Source organism: Henckelia pumila, unplaced genomic scaffold (genome assembly GCF_033568475.1).
Source record: "Henckelia pumila isolate YLH828 unplaced genomic scaffold, ASM3356847v2 CTG_19:::fragment_3, whole genome shotgun sequence".
Classification (NCBI taxonomy): Eukaryota; Viridiplantae; Streptophyta; class Magnoliopsida; order Lamiales; family Gesneriaceae; genus Henckelia; species Henckelia pumila.
The window spans coordinates 206,187-226,265 of NW_027331777.1; the positions used below are offsets into that span (position 1 = coordinate 206,187).

The following is a 20,079-nucleotide window of genomic DNA, read 5'->3' on the forward strand; positions in this document are numbered from 1 at the left end:
GATTTTATGTATAAAATTGGATTTTATATGTAAAATATGATTTTATTTGATAAAAAGATAAAATATGATTTTGTATGTAAAATAAGATTTTATATATGGAATATGATTTTATCCTTTTTAATTTAATTGCCATTGCATGTTATCCAATAAATTAATTTTGAATTAAATATTATTGGATAAGGATGATCGATTGCCATGACCAATTTTGTAGGTGATGTTAGGGAATTTACATTTGTTTTTATTGTTGTTGGATTTATTAATGGGCCTGGTTTATGGCCCAATATGAATTGTCATATCTAATAAAAGTGGACCTGGTTTATGGCCCGTTCCCACCCCTTAAAATGTATCCCCTACTTGTCATAGTTATTTATTGTAAATACATTATACTTAGTGGGAGATGAAGATTTGAAGACGGAGGTGGGCCCAGCAGACAATAAAGGCTGAAGAAATGTAAATTGGAAGCACAATGTAATAGGATTGCATTGCATACTTGCATATTACCTAGGATTGGACTTAGACTCGTGATTGGCAACCACGGGTCGATTAGTAATGGAATCGATCATCCTAAAATATAATATATGATATTATCGTTGTATGCATGTTTAGACTAAATTGTATGAATCCCGCAAGCGTACAAATTTTAAATGATGAGACAAATTTTCAAAAAAAATTAAAATCTCTTATTTTAAATATGATTTAAAATTGATATCAAGATAAATAAAGGAAATTTAAATATTGTTTAAATGTTCCTACCTTCCATCAACGATCAATGTATGAGATGCTACCCGCGGATACGGTCCGGCTCATATTATTGGGGGGGCCCGTTCGTCGGAAAGCTGTACATTGGATCGACACATGTTGTAAGTTGGGTGGAACTCCCATGGGATTTGCTCATATTATTGGGGATCCACATGGAGACCGTCCATCACAACTTAATATTGATGGGTCATCTTGACATGTCACAATAAACGGCGTCATATTATTGGGCCCTTATTGGACATGAGGTAAAAACATGGAGGTTGCTTTGGAAGCAATTAGGCTCTACCTTTTGAAAATTATGGTTCGCTGATATTATTCGGGACTATAGTTTGTCAATTGGACTCCATGTTCCCACTAAAGAAAATGTTTCTCGTTTTCACTAGAGGGTAGTGAAATCGTTAAAATAGTGGGAGTGAGATTCATAAAATAAATTTTGCCTATTTTATGTCTTAGTAAATTAATTAAACAATCACTGATTATTGTCTGTTTCTTTTCAGTATTTCATTAAGATGAATTCGCGCAATCCACTATTCTCTATTCTCGAACAAAATAAACTGACTGGCGCAAACTATACGGAATGGTTCCGTAAGTTGAAGATTGTCTTGACCTCGGAGAAGATGTTCTACGTGTTAGAAAAATCTCCTCCGAAGGAAGCACCAGCTGATATAAGTCCGGAAGAGTTGGCCAAACTTGATAAATGGTGGGACCATGATATCAAGGCAAAATGCTATATGCAAGCTTCGATGTCTGATGAACTCCAGAGGCGATTTGAGGATACCGTGAATGCTGCTGACATTCACGTGCAACTCAAGGAACTTTTTGGGGCTCAATCGAGAGCTGAAAGGTTCGCTACTGTAAAAAAGTTAATGACGTGTCGCATGCGTGAAGGGACTTCGGTCCGTGATCATGGGGTACGCGTGATTTGGCTCATTCAGAAGTTGGTAACGCTTGATTTGGTATTGGAGCATGAACTCAATGTGGACTTATTACTTCTCTCTCTTCCTTCATCGTTTGACGGTTTTGTGGTGAATTTCAATATGAACAAGATAGAGGCCTCCCTTGAAGAGATGATCAATATGCTTGTAACTTATGAAGCCACTTTAAAGAAGGATAAACCGGTTCTCTTGGTGGGCTCCTCTTCTTCTGCTAAGAAGGGGCCAAGTACAAAGGGTAAGAAACGTTCTACCCCATCTAAGAAAACCGGACCCGAGAAGAAGAACAAGACAAAGGCTTTAAACATGGAAAAGTCCAAGGATGTTTGCGATCACTGCAAGAAACCCGGTCATTGGAAATGTAACTGCAAGAAATATCTAGAGCAGTTGCGAACTGCGAAGGGTATGTTTTATATTGAAATAAATGTTTCACTTAATACTACTTCTTGGGTATTGGATACCGGATGTGGATCTCACATTTGCAATGATTTGCAGGTGATGACAAGAAGTCGCAAGCTTAGAATGGGTGAGACCCAGCTGAGGCTCGGAAATGGTTCTAGAGTTGAAGCCAAAGCTGTGGGAGACGTTTATTTAATTTTGCAGAACGATTTTAAGTTACTTTTGAGAGATGTTTTATTTGTTCCAAACTTGATTAAAAACATTATTTCTGTTTCTATGCTTGATAGAGATGGTTTTTCTTGCAATTTTGTGAATGAGATTTGCAATATTTACAAGAATGAATGTTTGATTGGAAATGGACAACTTGAAAACGATCTATATAACTTAAAATTAAAAGACGTTCCAATAAATTATGTTGATAAACCGGTAACAACAATTAAAAGGAAAAACGATAGTCAAAACCCGGCAAACCTTTGGCATGCTAGGCTAGGTCATATTTCCTCAAGTAGGATGAACAAGCTAGTGGGAGAGGGCATGTTTGATATGTCTGATATTAACTCTCTACCTACTTGTGAGTCCCGCCTAAAAGGAAAAATGACTAAATCTCCTTTCAAAGGAAAACCTGAGCGTAGTCAAAATCTGTTGGATTTGATCCATACAGATGTTTGCGGTCCATTTAGAATTGGTACTCAATTTGGCCACACCTACTTCATTACCTTTATTGATGATTATTCAAGGTATGGGTATTTATATTTAATGAAATATAAGTCTGAAGCATTTGAAAGGTTCAAAGAATTCAAGGCTGAAGTAGAAAACAAACTAGATAAAAGTATTAAGGCACTTCGATCGGATCGAGGTGGAGAATACTTAAGTACCGAGTTTTTGGACTATCTAAAAGAGAATGGGATTCTCTCTCAGTGGACTCCTCCTATGACACCTCAGCTTAATGGTGTTTCGGAGTGTCGCAATCGAACTTTGTTGGACATGGTTCGATCCATAATGAGCTTCACTGAGCTCCCACCTTCATTTTGGGGCTATGCTCTTGAAATGGCGGTATTGTTGTTGAACAATGTTCACACTAAAGCAGTGAACAAAACACCATACGAGTTATGGAATGGCAAAGCTCCTAAGTATTCGTACTTGAGGATTTGGGGATGTCCTGCTTACGTGAAGCAGACAGTGGGAGATAAGTTGGATAGTCGATCCACCTTATGTTATTTTGTAGGGTATCCGAAGAATTCAATTGGATATTATTTCTATCATCCTACTGAAACAAAAGTGTTTGTTTCAAGGAATGCCACCTTCTTGGAGAAGGAGTTCTTATTGGATAAGAAAGGCAAGAAGATGGAACTCGAAGAAATTCGAGAAGAACCCAAGATACAAAATAATGATCCTACACCTCAGGAACCATTGATTGACACGCCTATTACTAGAAGATCCGAGAGGACTTCTAGGCTTCCTATTAGATATGGTTTTCTTCTTGAAGGGGATCAAAGTGAACCCAACATTGGATGTGATCCAAGAAACTTCAAGGAAGCAATTTCTGATGCGGATTCTAATTTATGGCTTGAAGCAATGCAGTCGGAAATAGACTCGATGCATTCAAACCAAGTTTGGTCTTTAGTAGATCCTCGTGATGGAATTATTCCAATAGGATGTAAATGGATTTACAAAAGAAAACTTGGGCATGATGGCAAGGTGTTGACCTATAAGGCACGATTGGTTGCAAAAGGTTATACTCAAAGACAAAGAGTTGACTATGATGAAACCTTTTCACCAGTCGCAATGTTCAAGTCCATAAGAATCCTAATTGCCATAGCAGCATGGTATGACTATGAGATATGACAAATAGATGTGAAGACTGCATTTCTTAATGGAAACATTAATGAAGAAATCTATATGATGCAGCCTGAAGGATTCACCTCCATGGGAAGCGAGCATAAGGTATGCAAGCTTCAGAGATCAATTTATGGTCTAAAACAAGCATCAAGAAGTTGGAACCAGAAATTTGATGAAACAATAAAGGATTTTGGTTTCATCAAGAACCCGGAGGAACCATGCGTGTACAAAAAAGTAGTTAAGGATGCCGTAACATTCTTAGTACTTTATGTTGATGACATCCTACTCATTGGGAATGACGTAGAGATGTTGCAGTCAACAAAGATATGGTTATCAGGTAGATTCTCGATGAAGGATTTGGGTGAGGCATCCTATATTCTAGGGATACAGATCTATAGAGATAGATCTAAGAGAATGATAGGACTCACTCAAGCTACCTACATCGACACTATATTGAAAAGGTTTTCAATGGATGGGTCCAAGAGAGGATATCTACCTATGTGTCATGGAGTTTCTCTATCCAAGTCCATGTGTCCCAAGACTGATGAAGAGATAGAGAAAATGACACATGTACCATATGCGTCAGCCATAGGTAGTATCATGTATGGGATGATATCTACCAGACCGGATGTAGCATTTGCTCTGAGTGTCACGAGCAGATATCAAGCCAATCCCGGTCAAATGCATTGGAAAGCCGTGAAGGACATTCTTAAGTACTTACGAAGGACTAAGAATATGTTCATGGTATATGGAGGAAGAGAACTGAAATTGGAAGGCTATACCGACTCTAGCTTCCAAAGTGACGTGGATGACTCGAAGTCAACCTCTGGATTTGTGTTCATGCTCAATGGCGGTGCTGTCTCTTGGAAGAGTTCCAAGCAGGACACCACAGCAGATTCCACCACTGAGGCAGAATACATTGCGGCATCAGCTGCTGCTAAAGAGGCCGTTTGGATGAGGAATTTCGTCCAAGAGTTGGGCGTTATTCCTGAAGCTGTTGGTCCAGCCCCGGTGTACTGTGACAACACGGGTGCCGTTGCTCAGGCAAAGGAACCAAGGTCTCATCAAAGATCCAAACACGTACTGAGAAAATACCACATCATCCGGAAGATCGTGGAAAGAGGAGACATCACTGTCGAGAGAGTGGCCTCTGCAGACAATATCGTTGATCCACTTACTAAGCCCTTGCCAGGACCATTATTTGACAAACATCGCGAAGCAATGGGACTGCGTAGTATGACTAGTTGGCTTTAGGGCAAGTGGGAGATTGAAAGAGTGGGTGCCCGGTGAGCCAACTTGTGGCTAAGGGCTTTTATGACTCTATGTATAAACAATCTTTTGTTTAATATAATTTACACTTTTATAATGGCGTTTACTTTATCTTTTATCATATTATTATGTTGTGACATACTATAAGATGTTTAGATGAAGACCTTGAATATACTATAGTGTATGTAAGATGTGGTGGCACATGGGGATGGCTATCATGAAACACATCTTATAGTCACTGTATATTCTAAACAAATCCTAGTCGATTGAGCCGTCCGTTAATAAGGATAAGGATCGCTCGAGATTGAGACTAGCATTTGCGATGCCGAGTACCACGTTTCATTGGTATGGAACATAGAGATGTTCAAAGCATGCAAATGGATATTCATACGATGAATGATCGAACTACCCTATCCGGACTTTCCAAGTGGTTATCACTTATCGAGTGGATAAAGTCCGCGGTTTTGTTTGTACACCATTAGTCCTTACTACTTGAAACATCATTGAGACTCTATATGCTAGTACTGTATTTTGACTTGTTTACCGACTCTATTGGGGTCATCAGGTGTCGGGATTGGGTACAGTTACGACACATATAGGAGTCGATGCTTTGTTGTCAAGGATTCACCACATACTTGCTAGTGTGGATATCCTATGCAATCTGAGGAGATATTAGTGTGATGAATCTCTGGCCAGAGTACATGATGTGTTTTAAGAAATGGTTTCTTAGTAGCACATGCGATGTCACTATTTGATCTTCAAAATGCATTGCATAGTTATCGAATCTCGAACGACTCTCGATTTACCAATGGTTGTTGATTCGATCGGGATATATGGATGAAGGGACCGTACTGTACGCTAACCAAAATCTATTGGTTCTTGCAGGCACTATCAATGATACCTAGGGAATCATGGGGCGATGTTGCTAGGCGCTCTTACCATGATTCGATGGGCAAGTCGGAAAATGTTGTTCCGAGTCACAAGGAGTTGTGAGCCCACGGCTAGCTGTATCTCTGAACCATTGAGGGTCACACAAGTAATGGATTTTTAATCCCCGTTGAGATAATTAAATTTAAAGAGTTAAATTTAGTGAATAAAGAAGTGGGACTTCTTATATCAGAGTAGAAGAGTAAGATTTCCTAAAATGACATAGGGATGGGCATTTTTGGAAATCACTGAATTCGGATTCAGAAAATTTATCTTTACTTTAAAAGATGCAGAAATGGTTTCTGTGCACATTGGTGAAATTGGTTTATCAATCTGAGTCACGATGAATTTTATATTAATTTCTGAACATGCGGGCTTTGCTTGTCAGGCTTGAACTTATGACTAATGGGCCCTAAGCTGTTAGCAGCCCACATTATAAATAAGTTATTGCAGTACAGAAATTATACAACAGAAGGCATAATTTTCAAAAACACTAGGGTTTTCTCTCTAGTGGCCGCCGCCCCTCTCCTCTCTCTGTCAGAAAATCCAGCCTGTGAATTTTGAATTTGCAGTCTGGTTTAACGGATCAAATTCGTTAATTCTCATCGTAGAAACTTCTGATAGACTTTCTAGTGCAGTCTATCAGAGGGATTAAACTTCTGTTCGTGGACCTGATTGAAGAATTGTTCGTCCATCAGTTCCTGGGATATACAACAAGAGCAGAGTTATCTGTTGGTGTCCATAATCTCGTTTCGAGATTCAAGGTAAAAATTTAATTGTTATTTAATTTTTACACGCACAATTTAATCGTAAAGTTTTGATACCCATGATATGGAATCGTTCCATATAAAATTTTAAAACTTTCGCTGCACGGGGTATCAATTCTGATTGATCTGAACACCGTTTTCCAACATTTTGATGAAAATTGGGATGGGAAGAGAAGAGTACATGGGGGTAGGCATAGGCGAGAATCGGTGCATGGAAAATATACGGAGGGCAGTAGGAAGGATGGGAATATTAGTAGCATTAAGATGAAAATTACAGCGTTTCATGGAAAATCTAATCCGGAGGCGTATTGAAAGAGTGGGTGCCCGGTGAGCCAACTTGTGGCTAAGGGCTTTTATGACTCTATGTATAAACAATCTTTTGTTTAATATAATTTACACTTTTATAATGGCGTTTACTTTATCTTTTATCATATTATTATGTTGTGACATACTATAAGATGTTTAGATGAAGACCTTGAATATACTATAGTGTATGTAAGATGTGGTGGCACATGGGGATGGCTATCATGAAACACATCTTATAGTCACTGTATATTCTAAACAGTTCCTAGTCGATTGAGCCGTCCGTTAATAAGGATAAGGATCGCTCGAGATTGAGACTAGCATTTGCGATGCCGAGTACCACGTTTCATTGGTATGGAACATAGAGATGTTCAAAGCATGCAAATGGATATTCATACGATGAATGATCGAACTACCCTATCCGGACTTTCCAAGTGGTTATCACTTATCGAGTGGATAAAGTCCGCGGTTTTGGTTGTACACCATTAGTCCTTACTACTTGAAACATCATTGAGACTCTATATGCTAGTACTGTACTTTGACTCGTTTACCGACTCTATTGGGGTCATCAGGTGTCGGGATTGGGTACAGTTACGACACATATAGGAGTCGATGCTTTGTTGTCAAGGATTCACCACATACTTGCTAGTGTGGATATCCTATGCAATCTGAGGAGATATTAGTGTGACGAATCTCTGGCCAGAGTATATGATGTGTTTTAAGAAATGGTTTCTTAGTAGCACATGCGATGTCACTATTTGATCTTCAAGATGCATTGCATAGTTATCGAATCTCGAACGACTCTCGATTTACCAATGGTTGTTGATTCGATTGGGATATATGGATGAAGGGACCGTACTGTACGCTAACCAAAATCTATTGGTTCTTGCAGGCACTATCAGTGATACCTAGGGAATCATGGGGCGATGTTTCTAGGCGCTCTTACCATGATTCGATGGGCAAATCGGAAATTGTTGTTCCGAGTCACAAGGAGTTGTGAGCCCACGGCTAGCTGTATCCCTGAACCATTGAGGGTCACACAAGTAATGGATTTTTAATCTCCGTTGAGATAATTAAATTTAAAGAGTTAAATTTAGTGAATAAAGAAGTGGGACTTCTTATATCAGAGTAGAAGAGTAAGATTTCCTAAAATGACATAGGGATGGACATTTTTGGAAATCACTGAATTCGGATTCAGAAAATTTATCTTGACTTTAAAAGATGCAGAAATGGTTTCTGTGCACATTGGTGAAATTGGTTTATCAATCTGAGTCACGATGAATTTTATATTAATTTCTGAACATGCGGGCTTTGCTTGTCAGGCTTGAACTTATGACTAATGGACCCTAAGCTGTTAGCAGCCCACATTATAAATAAGTTATTGCAGTACAAAAATTACACAACAGAAGGTTCATAATTTTCGAACACTAGGGTTTTGAGACCTAGAGTGGCCGCCCCCTCTCTGTGTTTTTCTCTCTGAAATCCAGTCTGTGAATTTCGAATTTGCAGTCTGGTTTAACGGATCAAATTCGTTAATTCTCTTCGTAGAAACTTCTGATAGATTTTCTAGTGCAATCTATCAGAGGGATTCGAATTCTGTTCGTGGACCTGATTGAAGAATTGTTCGTCCATCAGTTCCTGGGATATACAACAAGAGCAGAGTTATCTGTTGGTGTCCATAATCTCGTTTCGAGATTCAAGGTAAAAATTTAATTGTTATTTAATTTTTACACGCACAATTTAATCGTAAAGTTTTGATACCCATGATATGGAATCGTTCCATATAAAATTTTAAAACTTCCGCTGCACGGGGTATCAATTCTGATTGATCTGAACACCGTTTTCCAACAGTGGTATCAGAGCCAGGTTGCTCAGATCAAGCGATTAAATTAATCGATTGTACAAAAATTTTTAAGCCTCGGTTTTTGAAACAAAACAAATTTTTAAAATTAAATTTTTGACGGGCAAAACACGGGCAGCGATCGTTGCTGCCCAAGGGGCAGCGATGGACTGCCCGGCCCGAGCCCCTTTTGGGGCGCGGGCTGCCCGGGATCGTCCCGGGCGGCCCGGGAAAATTAATTTTTATTTTTAATTAAAATTTTAATATGTTAAAATTCTATTTTTGGTCCGATCGAAAATTGTTTTTGATTGGTCCACGAGGCGTCGGATCGAATTGTTCGAGTCCGAAAATTTTAAAATTGATTTTTGGATAAATTTGAATTTTTTGGAAAATTTATAGATTTTATCCGTTAAATCAGATTTTATGAAATTAATTATTTTTGGTACAATTGATGATAAGATATGATCTTATGGAAATATTAAGTAAAATATGATTTTATGTATAAAATTTGATTTTATATGTAAGATATGATTTTATTTGATAAAAAGATAAAATATGATTTTGTATGTAAAATAAGATTTTATATATGGAATATGATTTTATCCTTTTTAATTTAATTGCCATTGCATGTTATCCAATAAATTAATTTTGAATTAAATATTATTGGATAAGGATGATCGATTGCCATGACCAATTTTGTAGGTGTATGTTAGGGAATTTACATTTGTTTTTATTGTTGTTGGATTTATTAATGGGCCTGGTTTATGGCCCAATATGAATTGTCATATGTAATAAAAGTGGGCTTGGTTTATGGCCCGTTCCCACCCCTACAATGTATCCCTTTATTTGTCATAGTAATTTATTGTAAATTAACTAGAAATAGTGGGAGTTTTTGAAGATGGAGGTGGGACCAGCAAGCAATGATAAAGACTGAAGAAATGTAAATTGGAAGCACAATGTAATAGGATTGCATTGCATACTTGCATATCACCTAGGATTGGACTTAGACTCGTGATTGGCAACCACGGGTCGATTAGTAATGGAATCGATCATCCTAAAATATAATATATGATATTATCGTTGTATGCATGTTTAGACTAAATTGTATGAATCCCGCAAGCATACAAATTTTAAATGATGAGACAAATTTTCAAAAATTAAAATCCCTCATTTTAAATATGATTTAAAATTGATATCAAGATAAATAAAGGAAATTTAAATATTGTTTAAATGTTCCTACCTTCCATCAACGATCAATGTATGAGATGCTACCCGCGGATACGGTCCGGCTCATATTATTGGGGGGCCCGTTCGTCGGAAAGCTGTACATTGGATCGAGACATGTTGTAAGTTGGGTGGAACTCCCATGGGATTTGCTCATATTATTAGGGATCCACATGGCGACCGTCCATCACAATTTAATATTGATGGGTCATCTCGACATGTCACAATAAACGGCGTCATATTATTGGGCCCTTATTGGACATGAGGTAAAAACATGGAGGTTGCTTTGGAAGCAATTGGGCTCTACCTTTTGAAAATTATGGTTGGCTGATATTATTCGGGACTATAGTTTGTCAATTGGACTCCATGTTCCCACTAAAGAAAATGTTTCTCGTTTTCACTAGAGGGTAGTGAAATCGTTAAAATAGTGGGAGTGAGATTCATAAAATAAATTTTGCCTATTTTATGTCTTAGTAAATTAATTAAACAATCACTGATTATTGTCTGTTTCTTTTCAGTATTTCATTAAGATGAATTCGCGCAATCCACTATTCTCTATTCTCGAACAAAATAAACTGACTGGCGCAAACTATACGGAATGGTTCCGTAAGTTGAAGATTGTCTTGACCTCGGAGAAGATGCTCTACGTGTTAGAAAAATCTCCTCCGAAGGAAGCACCAGCTGATATAAGTCCGGAAGAGTTGGCCAAACTTGATAAATGGTGGGACCATGATATCAAGGCCAAATGCTATATGCAAGCTTCGATGTCTGATGAACTCCAGAGGCGATTTGAGGATACTGTGAATGCTGCTGACATTCACGTACAACTCAAGGAACTTTTTGGGGCTCAATCGAGAGCTGAAAGGTTTGCTACTGTAAAAGAGTTAATGACGTGTCGCATTCGTGAAGGGACTTCGGTCCGTGATCATGGGGTACGCGTGATTTGGCTCATTCAGAAGTTGGTAACGCTTGATTTGGTATTGGAGCATGAACTCAATGTGGACTTATTACTTCTCTCTCTTCCTTCATCGTTTGACGGTTTTGTGGTGAATTTCAATATGAACAAGATAGAGGCCTCCCTTGAAGAGATGGTCAATATGCTTGTAACTTATGAAGCCACTTTAAAGAAGGATAAACCGGTTCTCTTGGTGGGCTCCTCTTCTTCTGCTAAGAAGGGGCCAAATACACAGGGTAAGAAATGTTCTGCCCCATCCAAGAAAACCGGACCCGAGAAGAAGAACAAGACAAAGGCTTTAAACATGGAAAAGTCCAAGGATGTGTGAAGATGATCTCTTTGATCAGTTACAGGGTACTTCTGTCTATTCGAAGATTGATCTTCGGTCTCGGTATCATCAGTTGCGAGTTCGACAGGAGGATGTTCCTAAGACAGTATTCCGTACGCGCTATGGGCACTATGAGTTTCTAGTGATGCCGTTTGGTCTGACGAATGCTCCAGCTGTTTTTATGGATCTGATGAACAGAGTTTTCCGAGATTTTCTAGATAAGTTCGTGGTAGTGTTCATCGATGATATTTTGGTATATTCTCGCAACATGGATGAACATGCCTATCATCTCTATACTGTATTGCAGGTCTTGAGAGAGAGATGGTTGTACACGAAGTTGAGCAAGTGTGACTTCTGGATTGACCGAGTTGTGTTCCTTGGTCATGTCATTTCTCAGGAGGGCATATCTGTTGACCCTAGCAAGACAGAGGCTATTTTGAATTGGTCGCGTCCGACTACAGCTTCTGAGATTCGTAGTTTCCTTGGTTTAGCAAGAAACTACTGATGTTTTGTGGAGAACTTCTCTCAGATAGCTAAGCCTTTGACTCAGTTGACGAAGAAAGATGTTTCTTTCGTGTGGTCTGATGCTTGTGAAGACAGTTTCCGTGAGTTGAGACGTCGTTTGGCGACAGCTCCAGTTCTTGCTTTGCCGTCTGGATCAGGTGGTTTTGTAGTCTTCACTGATGCTTCTCTCCAGGGTTTGGGGTGTGTGTTGACTCAGAACGGCCACGTGATTGCGTATGATTCTAGACAGCTGAAGACTTACGAGGAGAACTATCCCGTTCATGAATTAGAGCTTGCAGCCATTGTCTTTGCCTTGAAGATACGGCGTCACTATTTGTACGGAGAACGATTTAAGATCTTCACCGATCATAAGAGTTTGAAGTATCTGTTCACTCAAGCTGAGTTGAACATGAGGCAACGTCGTTGGATGGATCTGTTGAAAGATTATGACTGTGAGATCAAGAGTGGGTGCCCGGTGAGCCAACTTGTGGCTAAGGGCTTTTATGACTCTATGTATAAACAATCTTTTGTTTAATATAATTTACACTTTTATAATGACATTTACTTTATCTTTTATCATATTATTATGTTGTGACATACTATAAGATGTTTAGATGAAGACCTTGAATATACTATAGTGTATGTAAGATGTGGTGGCACATGGGGATGACTATCATGAAACACATCTTATAGTCACTGTATATTCTAAACAGTTCCTAGTCGATTGAGCCGTCCGTTAATAAGGATAAGGATCGCTCGAGATTGAGACTAGCATTTGCGATGCCGAGTACCACGTTTCATTGGTATGGAACATAGAGATGTTCAAAGCATGCAAATGGATATTCATACGATGAATGATCGAACTACCCTATCCGGACTTTCCAAGTGGTTATCACTTATCGAGTGGATAAAGTCCGCGGTTTTGGTTGTACACCATTAGTCCTTACTACTTGAAACATCATTGAGACTCTATATGCTAGTACTGTATTTTGACTCGTTTACCGACTCTATTGGGGTCATCAGGTGTCGGGATTGGGTACAGTTACGACACATATAGGAGTCGATGCTTTGTTGTCAAGGATTCACCACATACTTGCTAGTGTGGATATCCTATGCAATCTGAGGAGATATTAGTGTGACGAATCTCTGGCCAGAGTACATGATGTGTTTTAAGAAATGGTTTCTTAGTAGCACATGCGATGTCACTATTTGATCTTCAAGATGCATTGCATAGTTATCGAATCTCGAACGACTCTCGATTTACCAATGGTTGTTGATTCGATCGGGATATATGGATGAAGGGACCGTACTGTACGCTAACCAAAATCTATTGGTTCTTGCAGGCACTATCAGTGATACCTAGGGAATCATGGGGGGATGTTGCTAGGCGCTCTTACCATGATTCGATGGGCAAGTCGGAAAATGTTGTTCCGAGTCACAAGGAGTTGTGAGCCCACGGCTAGCTGTATCCCTGAACCATTGAGGGTCACACAAGTAATGGATTTTTAATCCCCTTTGAGATAATTAAATTTAAAGAGTTAAATTTAGTGAATAAATAAGTGGGACTTCTTATATCAGATTAGAAGAGTAAGATTTCATAAAATGACATAGGGATGGACATTTTTGGAAATCACTGAATTCGGATTCAGAAAATTTATCTTGACTTTAAAAGATGCAGAAATGGTTTCTGTGCACATTGGTGAAATTGGTTTATCAATCTGAGTCACGATGAATTTTATATTAATTTTTGAACATGCGGGCTTTGCTTGTCAGGCTTGAACTTATGACTAATGGGCCCTAAGCTGTTAGCAGCCCACATTATAAATAAGTTATTGCAGTACAGAAATTACACAACAGAAGGCTCATAATTTTCGAACACTAGGGTTTTGAGACCTAGAGTGGCCGCCCCCTCTCTGTGTTTTTCTCTCTGAAATCCAGTCTGTGAATTTCGAATTTGCAGTCTGGTTTAACGGATCAAATTCGTTAATTCTCTTCGTAGAAACTTCTGATAGATTTTCTAGTGCAATCTATCAGAGGGATTCGAATTCTGTTCGTGGACCTGATTGAAGAATTGTTCGTCCATCAGTTCCTGGGATATACAACAAAAGCAGAGTTATCTGTTGGTGTCCATAATCTCGTTTCGAGATTCAAGGTAAAAATTTAATTGTTATTTAATTTTTACACGCACAATTTAATCGTAAATTTTTGATACCCATGATATGGAATCGTTCCATATAAAATTTTAAAACTTCCGCTGCATCGGGTATCAATTCTGATTGATCTGAACACCGTTTTCCAACACGTATTTGGAATGGGACAAGCGTGTGGAGTTTGTGTTTGATTGCCATCACTATTATGATCTTAAGAAAGTGAGGTTGGCAGTGGTTGAGTTTGTAGACTATGCGTTAATCTGGTGGGATCAATTAGTGAGCAATAGAAGAAGGTGTGGGGAGCCGCCTATTGAGACGTGGGGAGAGATTAAGCGTGTCATGAAGAAGCAATTTGTTCCTAACCATTATTATCGTGATATGTACAGGTGTTTACAAACTTTGAAGCAGGGTCCAAGGAGCGTGGAGGATTACTACAAAGAGTTGGAGACCACGAAGATTCGGACCAACATTGAGGAGGATAATGAAGCTACAATGGCCCGATTTTTGTGTGGTTTGAATAGAGAAATCCAAGACCAAGTGGAGCTTCGCCACTGTTTTGATTTGGATGAGATGGTACAGACGGCCATGAAGGTGGAGCAACAGCTCAAGAGAAGAGGAGCTGGTCAATTTCCTTTAGGTGGAGGATCGTTGACTTCTTGGCATCCAAACGTTGCAAAACAAGAGGAAAATAAGCTGGTGTTCATACCAAAATCTGACACCAAATCGGAGGCACCAAAGAAAGTGGTTAAAGGTACATCTGAAACTTCTAATACTCGATCTAGAGATATTAAATGTTTTAGGTGTCAAGGTATTGACCATATTTCTAGCCAGTGCCCAAATAAGAAATTGATGGTTATTAATGGTTGTGGTGATGTGGAGTCAGAGAGTGAGGAGAAAAATTATGATGGAATTGTTGGAAAACGGTGTTCAGATCAATTAAAAATTGATACCCGATGCAGCGGAAGTTTAAAATTTTTATTTTATTATATGGAACGATTCCATATATGGGTATCAAAACTTTTACGATTAAATTTGTTCAAGTAAAAATAAAACACAGTTAAATTTTTACCTCGTCAAGCAAAGGCTTGATCGTGGACTCCAACAGAATTTAATCTGCTCTTCTTGTAAATCCCGGGAATCGATGACAGTCACGATCTAACTCCGGAATTAGGTCCACGAATGAAAAACAGAAACCCTCTGATTGACTGCACTAGAAATCAATCAGAAGTTTTACGTAGAGAATAAACAGATATGATCTATTAATTCAATTTGTAATTTTTCACAAAAATCACAAGCCGAATTTTCTCCAAAGGGACAGAGGAATTTTCGAAAAATCCTCTTGAATAGTATAGAGTGAATTTCGAAAATTGCAGTATTAAATGTGTGTAATTTTTGAACCCAACACCTCTATTTATAGATAATTTCTAGTTATAATTGTATCAGGACTCTAACTCCTTAAAGCCCACAATCCATAACTTAAGCCCAACAAGCCAAGCCTGTTGTTATAGAAATTAATATAAAATTCATCGTGACTCCGATTGATAAACTGATTTTACCAATGTGCACAGAAACCATTTCTGCATCTTTTAAAGTCAAGATAATTTTTCTGAATCCGAATTCAGTGATTTCCAAAAATGCCCATCCCTATGTTATTTTAGGAAATCACACTCCCTTTTAATTAAGAAGTCCAACTTCTCTTTAATTAAATTTAACTCTTTAAATTTAACTATCTCTACGGGGTTTTAGTAATCCATTACTTGTGTAACCCTCAATGGTTCAGGAATACAGCTAGCCGTGGGTTCACAACTCCTTGTGACTCGGAACAACAATTTCCGACTTACCCATCGAATCATGGTAAGAGCGCCTAGCAACATCGCCCCATGATTCCTTAGGTATTACTGATAGTGCCTGCAAGAACCAGTAGATTTTGGTTAGCGTACAGTACGATCCCTTCATCCATATATCCCGATCGAATCAACAACCATTGGTATATCGAGAGTCGTTCGAGATTCGATAACTATGCATTACATCTTGGAGATCAAATAGTGACATCGCATGTGTTAATAGGAAAACCCATTAACCTAAAACACATCATGTACTCTGGCCAGAGATTCGTCACACTAATATCTCCTCAGATCGCATAGGATATCCACACTCGCAAGTATGTGGTGAATCCTTGACAACAAAGCATCGACTCCTATATGTGTTGTAACTGTACCCAATCCCGACACCTGATGACCCCAATAGAGTCAGTAAACGAGTCAAAGTACAGTACTAGCATATAGAGTCTCAATGATGTTTCAAGTAATAAGGACTAATGGTGTACAACCAAAAACGCGGACTTTATCCACTCGATAAGTGATAACCACTTGGAAAGTCCGAATAGGGTAGTTCAATCATTCATCATATGAATATCCATTTGCATGCTTTGAACATCTCTATGTTCCATACCAATGAAACGTGGTACTCGGCATCGCAAATGCTAGTCTCAATCTCGAGCGATCCTTATCCTTATTTGCAGACGGCTCAATTAACTAGAAACTGTTTAGAATATACAGTGACTATAAGATGTGTTTCATGATAGCCATCCCCATGTGCTATCACATCTTACATACACTATAGTATATTCAAGGTCTTTATCAAAACAACAATAGCATATCATAATATAACAATATGAAGAAAGATAAAGTCAATGCCATTATAAAAGTGTAAATTATATTAAACAAAAGATTGTTTTACATAGAGTCATAAAAGCCCTTAGCCAAAAGTTGGCTAACCGGGCACCCACTCTTTCAGGAATGCCTGCGTTGGTAGATCCTGATGATAAGGATGGGTTTGGGGCTGTTGTTGGTGAGTAGGAGAGTGTTACATGCACAACCTAGAGAAGAGGAATAGAGCCAGAGGGAAAATCTTTTCCATACTCGTTGTTTTGTAAAGGGAAAGGTATGCAGTCTTATCATTGATGGGGGTAGTTGCACCAATGTAGCGAGTTGCAAACTTGTGAAGAAATTGGGGTTGTCTCTCTTGAAGCAACCTCAACCATATAGGTTGCAATGGTTCAATGACTGTGCGGAGGTGAGAGTTAATAGGCGAGTAATGGTGCCATTTCCTATTGGAAAATATGTTGATGAGGTTTTGTGTGATGTGGTCCCTATGCAAGCGTGTCATATTTTATTGGGTAGACCATGGCAGTTTGATAGGAGAGTGGTTCATGATGGATTTAAAAATAAATATTCGTTTGTAATGAAAAAAGAGTCCATTGTATTGTTGCCTATGACTTCAAAGCAAGTATTGGAGGATCAAGTGAAAAAGAAAAAGAGTGATGAGGCCGAAAAAAAAGAGTGAACAAAAAAATGAGATGACCTTAGAAAAAAAGAATGATGAAAAAAGAGATGAAAAAAAAATTGAGCGAAAAGAGTCTGAAAAAAAATAATATATAGCCTAAAAGAGTGAGTTGTGAGATGTTATGAATTCGCATGTTCCACTTGTGTTGATGTTCTACAATGAGGAACTCCTTAACACAAGTGATATAGCCGGAGATCTTCCGAGTGTTGTTGTTTTTTTATTGCAGGAATTTGATGTTTTATTTCGGAGGAACTACCTCAAGGATTACCACCTTTGAGAGGAATTGAGCACCAAATCGACTTGGTACCCAGGAGTGCATTACCGAATCGTCCAGCTTATAGGAGCAATCCGGAGGAAACTAAAAAATTTCAACGACAGGAAAGTGAACTTTTAGATAAAGGTTTTGTGTGTGAGTCGATGTCACCATGTGTTGTACCTATGTTGTTAGTACCTAAAAAGGATGGATCTTGTCGTATGTGTGTTGATTGTAGAGCAATAAATAACATTACCATCAAGTATAGGCATCCTATTCCTAGACTAGATGATATGTTAGATGAATTGCATGGTGCTTGTGTGTTTAGCAAAATTGATCTTAAAAGTGGTTATCATCAAATTAAGATGAGAGAGGGAGATGAGTGGAAAACTACATTTAAAACAAAGTATGGGTTGTATGAATGGATGGTTATGCCTTTTGGTTTGACTAATGCACCTAGTACTTTCATGCGTTTAATGAATCATGTTTTGCGTGCATATATTGGGAAGTTTGTGATTGTCTATTTTGATGATATATTGGTATATAGAAAAAAACTTAGATGATCATGTGGAACACTTGAGAGTTGTTTTAATCACATTGTGTGCTGAACATTTATATGCTAACCTGAAGAAATGTGTGTTTTGTACAAACAAACTCGTGTTTCTTGGTTTTGTTGTGAGTGCACAAGGTGTGAGGATTGATGAAGAGAAGGTAAGTGCCATTTGAGATTGGCCGACACCTACATCGATTGGTCAAGTTCGGAGTTTTCATGGGCTTGCGAGTTTTTACAAGAGGTTCGTGAAGGATTTTAGCACATTGGCGGCGCTTATGACTGCGGTCATCAAGAAAAACGTTTCATTTCATTGGGGCGAGGAGCAAGAGAAGTCTTTTAATATTATTAAGCAAAAGTTGATTAAAGCTCCTTTACTTGTTTTACCTGATTTTACTAATATGTTTGAAATTGAATGTGATGCATCAGGTGTAGGAATTGGAGGCATTTTGATGCAAGGGGGAAAGCCAGTGACGTACTTCAGCGAGAAGTTGAGTGGGGCGTCTTTGAATTATCCTACCTAAGACAAGGAGTTCTATGCGTTGGTGAGGGTACTCGAGACATGGCAACATTACTTGAGGCCAAAAGAGTTCGTGATTCATACGGATCATGAGTCCTTGAAGCATCTCAAGGGGCAGCAAAAGTTGAATAAAAGACATGCCAAATGGGTAGCGTTCGTAGAAAATTTTCCTTATGTAATCAAGTACAAGAAAGGTGAGGAGAATGTAGTGGCGGATGCATTGTAAAGAAGGTACGTGCTCTTAACTACTTTAGATTCTAAATTTTTGGGGTTTGAGCATGTGAAAGAGTTGTATGTGAGTGATGTTGATTTTGGTGAGATTTATGCGTCATGTATGCGTGGTCCAAAGGATAAATTTTACTTGCATGATGGCTATTTGTTTAAAGAGGATAAATTGTGCGTTCATAAGTCTTCAATCAGGGAGTTACTTGTTAGGGAATCGCATAGTGGTGGTTTAATGGGGAATTTTGGTGTGGCTAAGACATCAAATTTTGCATGAACATTTTTATTGGCCGCATATGAAGCATGATGTTGAGAAAATGTGTGAGCGGTGTGTGACTTGTAAGAAAGCAAAGTCTAGATCACAACCACATGGGTTATATACTCCACTTCCAGTACCTAATGAACCGTGGGTAGATATTTCCATGGATTTTGTTCTTGGATTACCTACGTCTAAGAAGGGGAGGGATTCTGTTTATGTCTTGGTTGATAGGTTTTCAAAAATGGCACATTTTATCGCATGTCACAAATCCGATGATGCTTTGCATGTTGAAGATTTGTTTTTTAATGAGATTGTGAGATTGCATGGCATGCCTAGAAGTATTGTTTCTGATAGGGATACTCGGTTTTTGGGTTATTTTTGGAAAACATTGTGGTGTAAACTTGCAACTAAGTTGTTGTTTTCTACTAGTTGTCATCCATAAACTTATGGACAAACTGGGGTAGTTAATCGAACTTTAGGGACATTATTGCGCTCTATCATTAAAAAAAACTTGAAAAATTGGGAAGATTGTTTGCCATTTATTGAATTTTCTTATAATCGTAGTGTGCATTCTACTACGAATTATTAACCTTTTGAAATTGTGTATGGTTTTAATCCATTGACTCCATTTGATTTGATGTCGTTACGTATGAGTGAAAGGGTTAATATGGATGGCAAGAAGAAAGCTGAATTTGTGAAGATCTTGCATGATAAAGTACGTGCGAATATCGAGA

General features: G+C 38.4%; 1 pseudogene; it reads left to right on the plus strand.

The window, feature by feature from the left end:
* LOC140870740 (uncharacterized) overlaps positions 1-20,079 on the plus strand; it is a 68,531-nt pseudogene that overhangs the window by 24,405 nt on the left and 24,047 nt on the right.